The sequence below is a fragment of the Leptinotarsa decemlineata genome, unplaced genomic scaffold, assembly GCF_025532065.1.
Source record: "Leptinotarsa decemlineata unplaced genomic scaffold, Ldec_3_MD MMD2_tig00001973_RagTag_RagTag, whole genome shotgun sequence".
In the NCBI taxonomy this organism is placed as follows: Eukaryota; Metazoa; Arthropoda; class Insecta; order Coleoptera; family Chrysomelidae; genus Leptinotarsa; species Leptinotarsa decemlineata.
Window position 1 is genome coordinate 54,545 of NW_027412572.1, and position 12,267 is coordinate 66,811.

Below are 12,267 nucleotides of genomic sequence, written 5' to 3' on the forward strand. Positions count from 1 at the left end.
TTTACTAAAATCGGGATGTTGAAGAAGAGGTTCATTAGTTAAAACTTGTTTACATTTTTCGAAGGTTTCTAGGAATTCGGCAGAATGAAGGATTTTCTCTCCTTTTTTTAGACATTGAGTTAGCGGTTTTGTTAATTGCGCGAAATCTTTAATAAATTTTCTATAATATCCTAGCAAACCGAGGAATGATTTAATATCTCTAGCAGTAGTTGGTATGGGAAAATTTTGGATTGCTTTTATTTTATTCGGATTGGGTTTTATACCGTGGGGTGTTACAATATGTCCTAAAAATTCTACATTTTGTTTTAAGAATTCCGATTTGTCTAATTGTACTTTCAATTTAGCTTCTCTTAATACTTTAAAGACTTGTTTTAGATTAGAGATGTGTTCCTGAAGGGAGGTCGAAAAAATTATTATATCGTCCATATAGACGAGACATATTTTGTTTCTTAGGTCTTTCAAAACGTAATCCATAACGCGTTGAAACGTCGCTGGAGCGTTCTTTAATCCAAACGGCATTCTGACATATTCGTAATGGCCGTGTTCTACGTTGAAGGCTGTTTTGTCAATAGAATTTTCTTCCATCTCTATTTGGTGAAATCCTGAAGTTAAATCTAGGGTAGTGAAGTAGTTACATTTCCCTAGTTTATCCAGTATGTCCTCGATATTAGGAATGGGGTATCGGTCATCAATCGTTTTTTCGTTCAATTTCCTATAATCAACGACAATTCTCCATTTTTTCTTTCCTGAGGCGTCCGCTTTCTTCGGTACAATCCAAATAGGGCTACTCCAAGCTGATGATGATGGTCGTATTATTCCGTCATTCAACATTTTTTCTATTTGTTTATTTACTTCTTCTTTATGGCAATGAGGAAACCGATAGGATTTAGTGTGTACTGGTATTTCGTCTGTCGTTTTAATTTCATGTTTTATTTTGTTTGTGAAAGAAAGTTTAGTATTCTCATCATGAAATATGTCTAAGAATTCTTTGCAAACTGTTAAAATTGCGTTTTTTTCTTCCGTGTTCATATGGTCGGTCCTAATTTTACTTGTTATATCAGTTATGGAATTATTATTATAATTTTCAGGTAAGGCTTGTTCAATATTATAAAATTCAAATTGTTCTTTATTTATTTGATTGGATGGGAACGGTTCATTCATTGTTATAGAGATAGTTTTATTAGTTTTATTAAAAATTTCGAAAGTTGCGCGATAATTTTTGGCATAAGTTATTGTTTCAGGTACGTATAGTTTATCAATAAATCCCTCTGGAATTATTATTTCTCCTTCACTGATATCGACAGGGTATTTCTTTATTAAAGTTTCATATGGTGGTATTTCGATAGTAAAAGAAGTTTCGTGAGGCTGTCTATAGTAGAAAGGGATTTGTACATTTTCATTTCTTAAGATTTGATTGCTAAAATCGATATTTAAGTCAAGATTTTTAAGTTCTTTTAAACCTAAAATTCCATCAAAAAATTCATGAAATTGGAATAAAATATATTCCGTTTCATAGTTGCTTTGAAATTCTTCAAAAGCTGGGATAATAGCTTTATATTGAATTTCTTTTTCACCTAATGAAGTTTTTAACTGAGAGGGTTCTCTAAATATTCTGTCTGGATAATATTTTTCTACAATAGATGGTCTTAACATGGAAGTATGACATCCGGTATCAATTAGTAGTTTAATAGGGGGATTTTGGATTTGTATATAAGGTAATCCATTTATAGAGCCTGAATAAAGTTCTATTATACCGTCTTGTTTATTGGAGGCGGTTTGTAAAAATTTTCGTCTTCGTATTCAGTGTTTGAGTCAGTTATTTCAGTCGTTTCTTGGGGAGTAAAGTAATATTCATTTAATTCATCAGTTAATTGATATTGATCTGGAGAGTGTTGGTCTTCAATTGGGTATTGGTCTTCGACAGGGTATTGGTTAATGGGGTAACCTAGTGTCATGTCGTATTCATTGTCATCATTATGGTTGTAAAGTTCTTCACTTATAAAGGTTTGTCTTGGGGGTTGCCTAAAAGATCGGTTATTTGCTGGGTGGTAAGGCATATTTGATCTACTAACCGTAGGATTTCTAGAAGTAGTCGACATTGGTTGAATGATTCTAGTATCAGGTTTATTTGTTGGTTTAAACACATTTTGGGGTGGTCCAAACACTTGTTTATTCGTTAAAAATTTATGTTGAACTTGTTTAGGTTGGATATTTATGGGTTGGCTTGGAAATTGTGGTTTTTGGTTAAATTGTTGATAATTATTAAAAGGTCTATTTGGCATTTGACTAGTAGAAGGTGTAGGATTTCTAAAGTTAGTTTGTTGAAAATTTTGTAAGTGTGAATAATTTTGTACAGGGAAATTACTATAATTTGGTTTTATTTGTTTTGGTGGGTGTTGTTTTTGAACGTTAGTGCTTGAGCGGTTCTGAAAAACCATATTTTGTGTTTGTCTAAAATTTTCATCTTCCAAAACTAAATTCATTGCTTCTTCAAGGCTATCTGGTTTTTGAACAATTACTTTATCTTGTAATCTAATAGTTAAATTTCTCATAAATACTTTCAGAGACTGTGATTGATATTGACGAATATATATCGCTTTAGTCTGTGGGTCTATAGCGGCAATAGAATTAATTTTAAAGATTAATTTACTTCTCAGTACTTGTATTCTTTTCGCAAAATCGAGGGGGTGTTCGTTTCTATTAGGGACAAGTGTAAAAAGTTGTTGTTCAAGGTTATCTAAATTTTGTCTATCACCAAATGTATTTCTTAATTCATTTCTTATTAAAATCCATGTGTTTAATTCCGTTCTTGCACCAATCAATAATTGTGCTCTATCTCTGAGTTTACCAATAATAATACTCAAGATACACTGATTTAGTGTATCGTCAGCGCTATAATATTTATTATGAAATTTGTCAATTGCATTTATAAAAATTTCGAGGGTGTCTGGAGATCCATCATACAAAGGTATGGTGTCAGAATAAATTTTAAATAAAGTATAATTAATTTCGGTGGACATATTTGAAACGGATAGAGAGACAAGCGACTGTACTAAATCTTCAATTTCAGGTTCGGTCATGTATTATTGTCGCGATCTTATCGGAAAAGATTACTCAGCGAATCTATTCAAGATAAGAGTTTGCTTTCTTCATTTATTCAGAAAAGAATCACGGTAATAATATTGCGAAGTTTATCACAAGAATATTTCTGAAGCGTCGTTGTGTGTGTGTGAAATGAATACTCTCTTTATATCAGCGTATGATATAAATAGATTATTTTCTGTCTATTAATCATATGATATAAGTAGCAGCAAGTTATTCTTTAGCTTCTTTGTTTTACTATTTAGTGAACACTATGCATTTATTGTTTGCTATGAGTGAGGAAAGAGAAAAATGATTTGAATGTATGAAATTTTGATTCGGCGTTTTTCACTTAATTGCTTCAATTTAAATCGGTATTTAAATTGTCTTTCTTAATCTACGTGACTTCTATAGTCCTGTCACCAATTTCAATTGCTATAAGAGAAAATGATGTCTGTTTTCGTTTTTTTTTTTGATTATAATAATCACTTTTCCGAAACTTCCACAAATATTTACGATAAAGATTTAAGGAAATTTTGGAATCAGGTAGGAAAACTCGACTTACCTCGATGGTGTGTCAGTATTCTTTCCTGGAGGACTGTAGTAGCTGAGTCTGACGATCCGGTCCTTTTTGTGGGTGGTTGGTGGACGAAGCTGGTTTTTTGTAGTGGACAAACAGTTGGTACTGAAGAAAATTCAGGATCGATTTTCTTCCACTATCCTACAATCGACTGCGCCAATTATAGTTTCGGGCCACGGGAACCACTTTTTAAAAAGACTTTATTTAGATTTACAGACTTTATTGTACAGAAGTTACTCTGACAATCGTACTAACAGAACTGACTCTTCTTTCAAGATGGCTAGCTTTTATAAGTTTATTATAACTTAGTCAGCATTTGATGAATAAGCATAAAGGAGGGTTTTATATACATAACTTGTATATTTATATATATATATATATTGGTATCAGCAAGTTATCCGTCAAGTAGGCTTGAGAAAGTTCAATATATATGATCGTATGTTTTGTTATAATTGCATAATTGAACAGTACGAATATTTATCTCATTAAATAATATGAAATTGGGCATGTCTTTCTTTTATTTCAGCTGTTATATCTACTCTCTGCCTTAGGTTTCTGATCTTTTCCAAATGAGACCTTATAAAAAAGACAGTGGCGCCCTTATTGTATCCTGATTTTATTTAAAAGAATCGCAGTAATCAATCCACTCCCATATGCCGCCGATGAACAGCTGCCGGAGCTACTTTGCCATGTTTTTTTCTTTTGTAAAAGGACAAAACGGGGAAAAGAAGTAACAATGAAAGAAACTACAGAAGAATAGACCAAGCGGACAAGTTGGCTGTGGCGAAACACTCACTCAGTGAAAGAAGAAAACCGCAGGATTTCTGTTTGAAAACATGGAAGTCATTGTCCCCAATTTGAAAAATTTGCCTCATCGCTCCATATAATATTTTTATAGAAGCTTGGATCTTGTCTGTAGTGTTGCTATTTTTCTGGCAAACCAGGTAGGATTCTGACATATCATATTTTTCTTGATGGAAAACCGACATTTCGAAAAATATGACATTGTCATGATATACTTGAGAATATTTGACAAAAAGTATTTCAACATTACTCATAATAATTGTGTTCTATCGAATCAAACACATTTTTTCCAACCGCATTAATATAACGCTCCAGTATTTTTTGTTCCTTACGAAAACGGCTTCAATTTTATCATTATAGCAAGCATATTTTGATTCACAAAATAAATACGGCTGGTGAATTATTTCGGGAATATTGTTTTCAGATTTTTATTTGTGAAATCATAAAACATCAATAAAAATAAAAACAACAATAAAAATTAATTGTCGCTCCAGGGCGACTTCATTGATTCCAGTGACGCATTTGCTTTTTCAGCCGCAGGAAAACCCGGAAAAACCTCTAGCACCACATCGTCTTACTATCTTGATCTGCCAATGTCCTCTCAGATTTATTATAACAAATAAAATTGAATAAAGTAATAAATGGTACTGTTTATTTCTTTAAAATATAAAAAACCAAAAAATCAAATTATTGTCAATGTTCAGCGAATGAATGTCATCACTCTTTATCGTTTCATTAATTTCATAACATTAAGAAATCAATTTGTGATAATATTCCAGAGAAAAAGTTTCAATGGAAAACATAATTCTTGATTCTTTAACTGTCATCTACGATATACTAGCCTAACTAAAGCTCACTAAAAACCATAGAAGCTCAACGACAATGTCAAAACTGCCGTAACAATCTTAGTACTCACCCTGACCACTAGAGGGCGATGGCAGTGGGATGTCAGTATTTAATGTGATTACCAACAGAACTAGGTAGCAGTCGCTAACAAACCAGTCGGTTTTTTAATTTAATTTGATTTTGGCGTTCATCCCGACTTCGATATGATCTGATCGACTGGTCGTCTGCGATTGCTAACTATCCTATTCTATCGATTACTCACATTAAATACTGACATTCCCCTCTGGTGGTCAGGGTAAGTACTGGGAGGGCAAGTACCCTCTAATCAAGACTTTGATTCACAGATGGCACCATAATCTTTGCAAACGTAATCTTGGCAAATACTTGTAATAGGGGAGCCCATGCGGGGATTTCGGGATTTAATAAAGCGCGGCAGATTAATATATAGAGGGATACCTTGTACCCGGTTAAGTACCTCCACCAAATATGAGTTCCATATATACGGCCGCATGTGAAGAATAAAGGATCAGATTCTCCAGCGTTGCTAATTTTTTTTTATTTTGAAGGAAATAATTTAAGGATAACGAAAAATAAATCTGACGATTTCCGCAAGCCTAAATAACAAAAATTCGTCGATAAAGTTCAATGCGTGCAGCTGTGTTATACCTATATTTCCCATTTCTGAGTTTCTCTTGTTTATAGTTTATAGTTTGCATCGTGCTTATTGACTGTGGAGAGAATTGCGTTTTGAAAATTTAACTGATGAGCAATTATCAGACATATAATTTCTGATTGGGTGAAAAATAATCGAAAATGAAATCTGAATGCATAATAATTTGGAATGATTTTCAACTATTTGAACAATTTTTCGAAAAATTGATTTTTCCGTGCCACAATGGCGTCGGCAGATATGAAAAATATTTCATCATGCAAATAGCTTCAGAAAATTCATTCAGGTAGATGCATATGGAAAGAATATCGATTTTTTTAGGGACAAAACACGAGCATTACTATGAGCGGTTACTGTACGAAAATAGCAATTCACGTTGGATTTGAATCGCTGGGTATTAAATTCACTAGGAAAAACGTTTTCAGGAAGTTTATTTCACGTAAACGCAGTTTTCCAAATGAAAGAGATCTTAAACAATGAAGTTCGAGGTGTACTGAGTTGATCTATGCTAGATCTTAAGTTTTCGTTTGAAGAATTACTCTACATTCTTCAATTTCATCGATTAATTTGGACGAGTAACACGAAAGTCATTTTTTTTGGAGGAAAATCAGTTTTTTCATCGACATTGGTTAAAATTACCAAAAAAAGGTCGATGAAAAACTTGTTTTCTTTATTCTATATTCGATTCGAAGAGCATTTGAGAAGTTACAGATAATAAACAGGATTTCAACTACGCTAATCATATCATAGAAAACACACAATTTTACACAAAATCCGGAAAAATATCTTGTTGATAAAAACAACATTGTTCTGAATGATCAGATATATACTTACAACTCTTCAATCATCAATAATGTTATTAATAACTTACCAAATGCTCCTTGATACTTTCCTATACCTACCTTTTAGTATTCAAGGAGATGACATCATATACCTAGGTCAGTTTATAACTCTTACAGAAGATGTCACACTGTGTCGAAACAGCTGTTAGCATTAAATGCTTTTAAAGAACATCGAACTAAAAACTTGAAAATCGTTTTTTTTTAATAAGCTCAAAACAATAACGAACGAAAAAAAAATTCAAGTTACTGACAAATTAGATATTTTTTTTTCAAAAAGCTAATTCATTAAATGCAGTAGTTGTTTGCCCTTTCTACATTTGTATTTATTTCATAGATCTGTAGAAGGTAACAATCCTAAGTAAAAATCTATTTCAAGTATAAATTGTCCTTCTAAAAAAAATTATTTGAACAAAATTATTTTTTAAGATATTTCAATTATCATCGCATCATACAGAATATATCATTGGAAAATTTACATTGATACCCCCAGTCCGACTCCTGTTAATACTATCTGTAACACAATATGAGACGAAGCGTCGGTCGCCTCTTTTTACGTTGTTAGTCGCAGTCACTTTTTTAATGGCTATTTAGCGGCGTCCTCAAGGGGCATGGCGGGTAGAAATATCTCAGTGATTTTGTGGATCAATTGCAGTGCCGCTTGTTTGAGACGACTATGTTGCTTTCTTTGATGTACCGACATGTTTGCATTTTTGAAATTCTTTCACTCTAAGACAATACCGAATGTACTATAAGATATCATCTATATATCTGTACCAGTATATAAAAAAGTGTTAGTTAGCATATTTTTATGGATTTTACTCTCTAGGCTGTCCATGAAAATGTCAGTTAACAAAAGACGTATCTTTTCTATTATCAGATCTCCCTAAAAGAGTAAAAATTGTCATTAAATTGAAAATTATTCAGAGCTAGGCAAATCTTTGGCCACTATTACATTTTCCGTTCAAATATTGGATTAACGTGGTTTCTATCTAGGAGGCGCTCCACTAATCCAATTGTTTTTATTGGCGGAATACTAGGAAATACATTTTGGACATTGAAGATCTGAAATATAATAATTATAGGGTTATAAATCTATACATAACAGACATGCAACATTTTTTTGTGATTTTATGATGAGCATCGTTTAGAAATATAGAAAATCTAAAATAGTTCACGTCTCTTCCCTTCGACAGTAACAATAATTCTAGCAATCAGCTTCACAGTCCTCATTACGTCATATTATGAAAGCTCGTATATTCAGGAATAATGATGTATGTTGTGAATGATGTTCACGGTGTTGAACAGCCTTCATTTTTTCTATTTATGTTCCATGGCATTTCTGCTTCATGTTCCATAAAATTAGTTATTAGACCAAGCTTTTAAGATTCCTCTGCGTGCTATCTTTAGAACCGCCGATGTTGAAGAGTTTGAAAGCTGAAGAGAGTTGTTTCATGAAATAAAAAGGTTTTTCATTTTTAGCTATCGGCAGTTGAATGACCAGATGTAATGTGTTATTTGTTTATATATCTAGGACCAATTCAATCTAACTTTATTCTTGAATAGAAAAACAATACATACATTCTCACAAAAAATTTGAATAGAAGGTGAACGATAACTGATGGACATTGTACATTGAACAAAATTGAACAAAATCGTCAACGGAAAATAAAAATTTAATTTTAATTTTCAATGTTTGCGAAATAGAAAGATAATGAAATAGGAATTGACAGAGATATAGATACTAATTTTATTCAAAATAATATCAAAAGCCAAATTATCAAAAATACTAATTTCTGAAAATATTCAAATTTCCAAATTTATAGCTTCAGTGCACTGCAACGTAAGGGTCGATCTAGTAAAAGTTCATTTACCTAAATAAAGTTATGATATTCGGCAATTCGGCAAATGCTGATTGGAAATATCTTCGACCTAAAATCGGGAACAAGAATGTGTAGACATGGATCATTCGGCTGCCACCTTCTGAAGATAACAGATCCATCACCCTTGAAAATGTAAGGGGGGGGGGACATTAAAGAAAACCACTGTATATACATCCATATTAACATAAAGTAGCAGCATTCAATAGTATGATTCACAGACTATTGAATATTCCATTTTCAGAAAGCAATTTTCGACAAGAACTGATTTTCATTAACCTTGTTGCTGCCAACAATGATTACGAGGTGGATATTATTGACTCAATTCTCCATAAAAAATTGCAGAAACAAGCTGAATGCTTATGCTCGTTAGGGTATGCACAAACAAAAATAAATTTTGGTAATTATAAAAAAAATAATGGGAATTATTCTACTTTGGACCAAGGTCCTTGGTCTTCCGCATTATCTATCATGTATAGGAATATTCAATACAAATGAAAGGAAACAACACTTAAATAATACTGTGCTTATGATACACTGTTTGGAACCTTTGGTGCAGTAAAAAATATTACTGGAGTTTTTTCCCAACACCAAATTGTTATTTTTAACACTTCGACACGTGTTTCGAAGATTACTTTCTCTTGAAGATGATCACTTGGTGATCGAAACACGTGTCGAGGTTTTAAAAATAACAATTTAGTGTTGGGAAGTATTCAATATTGTGCTTATTGTTTTTTGTGACCTCAGCCGTGCTTTTGACTGCGTACAATACGAAAATCTCCTGGACAAACTGTACAAAACGGGTATTAGAGGTATTCAGCATGAATGGTTCGTATCATATCTTTCAAATCGCACCCAGGCTGTCAAAATACAATATTCGAATGAGAATTATGACGAAACTTTTTTTCCGATCAGTTAAATAATGACATAGGAGTTCCCCAAGGATCAGTTTTGGGGCCAATTCTTTTTATTCTTTATATCAATGAGTTGCCATCTGCTTTGCAAAAGTCACTCACTTGTTTGTATGCTGATGATTCTTCTCTCCTATTTAAATCAAAAGATTTGCCTGAACTGCAACAAAATATAAATTCTGATCTTGATAGCTTGCAAAATTGGTTTAGTGAAAATTCACTATTTTTGAATGCCTCCAAAACGAAAGCAGTAGCTTTTCATACTGCCCAAAATATTAACACGGTAGACATCAATATTGAAATATCCGGTGCTGAGATAGAGAGAGTTGATAGCATGAAATTCTTAGGGATTTTTCTAGAGAGCAATCTCAATTTCCGTCAGCACTGCGATAATCTCATCAAAATACTCAATAAGCAGTGTTATCTGTTGAGAAACCTGAAAAGAAATCTAGACAAATCTGGTCTACTCTTATATTACCACGGTCAGATACAATCAAGAATCAACTATGGGATTATTGTTTGGGGAAATTCTCAATCTGCGCACAATGTTTTTATAACTCAAAAGAGAATTATTAGAACCATTGCAAACGCATCACAAACTTCATCATGTAGAACATTATTTAAAAAATTGAAAATTTTGCCCCTACCTGGTCTTTACATTCTGGAACTTTTGTTGTATATTCATAAAAATAAAGAGGATTTTAAACAAAACCAATCTTTTCATGAATATAATACACGCATCAGTAATAATTTTCACATACCAAAAACACGTTTATCTTTACGTCTAAACTCGTTTGAGATTTTGGGACTGAGATTATATAATGCACTTCCGGAGTTTTTCAAAATTATAACCAAGGAGCAAGTATTCAAATATAAAATGTAACAACTACTTTCTGAAATTAGCCCCTATACAATCGATGAGTTGTTTTCTTATCTGCATTGATTGCGGATTGTTTTAGTATCTGTTGTTATTTATGAATGTGTATATTATATATCTACTTATATTTTATATCTGTATTTCATATGTACTGACTTGTCCAATTGTTTTTTTTAACCCTTCAATGGATCAATTAATATTCGATTTGATTTGATATTGTTTTCTACTATTATTTTTTCTATTTTCACGACCCGAAATTTCTCAAGTTTTCCAAGTCGAAAAAACAGGGAAAAGTTGGGAATTTTGTAAAATTGTCACTTCAAAATTTGTGGACGGTTCAGGACTGTTCTCTTACTTGGGAGAAATTAAACTTTTTTGAAGTTTTCAAACAACTCAGAATTACAACGTATGTTGCAAAGCATGTTGGGAAATCCCAACCTTCTCCTGGTTCTTTCCCTTTTCTTATTACCTCTACCGTTCTTTTCTCTCATTTTAATTTTTATTATTTTTTTTACTATTATTTTTTTTCTATCTTAACGGCCCAAAATTTCCCAACTTTTTCCCGAGTCGAAAAAGCAGGGGGGAAGCTCCCTCCCCCCATCCCCCCATCACCCGTCGTGACGGCCCTGTGTATAACAAAAACCCACTTGGATGATCCTACTCATGATATCGGTCGTTTGAAAGAAAAGAAAAGAAAATAAAAAAAAATTGAACTTAGTCTACAGACGAATACTGACTTCAGTAAATTCATTGAAAATAATAAAGATAGTTCTGGAGTATACAAGTTGACTTGTGGTTCTTGTCCAAAATTTTATATCGGACAAACCGGAAGAATTTTTTTCAAAATAATTAACGAGAATAGAAGTAGTTTTTTGTATGAGAAGACGAACAGTTATAATGATTCAAACTATAGGGTCTTCCAATAAAATGGTCATGTGACCATTTTGATTCAATTAGTTTGTTTTCATTCTGTTCCCAGATGTACTTTCGAAACAATGAGAAACTAAATTTTCCACTAACAAACAGAAAAGTTGTCGATCAGATTTGGAGAAATTATATTCATATGTAACTGGTCACCTAATTAATGGGAACGAATATGATGCACTTTTGAAGATACTTATCATCTCGACTATGCAATTCTTCTTTCTTTTAGTGACTGACCAATACTCAGGAGAAAACTTATCTCCAGAGAAAATGAAATAAGTTACCACAGTTATAATTACCAAGATAATATCTCGCAGAGATTAACGAATCGTTTATAATCGTGAATAAGTTGGGTCATGACATATTTGAACCAGAACTCAGATCTTGTTTTGTTTTTTGTTGTTGTTCAATTAGGCATGAAGAATCGAAGGAACTGGTGCATGATAATGAAAAAGTCAGCTGAATGCTTCAGTTCGAAACCAATTTGTAAATTTTTGATGGGTCTGAAATGATAGTATCATTGAAATATGTTTTCTTTTCAGAATTTTTGTAAAAAGTCCGAAATTTTTTTAATGGCTCAAATATTTTGAATGGAAAAATATATAGGGAGGAGTCCATATCCAATAATTAGTCACTTATTTCATATCTATTAAAAATAATCCGATTCAAGTCGTCTTCAGGAAAACTACATAAACGCAGTCCTCCAAATGCTAGAGTTTTCAAACAGTGGAGTTTGAGGTGTACTGAGTTAAATCTCAAAACGATGAGCAGCCACATTCCATCGCGTAGTTCTGATATGTACCCCTCTAGGTGGAATCAAATGTTACAAGTCACTTCAACACCTCCCGCGGAAAT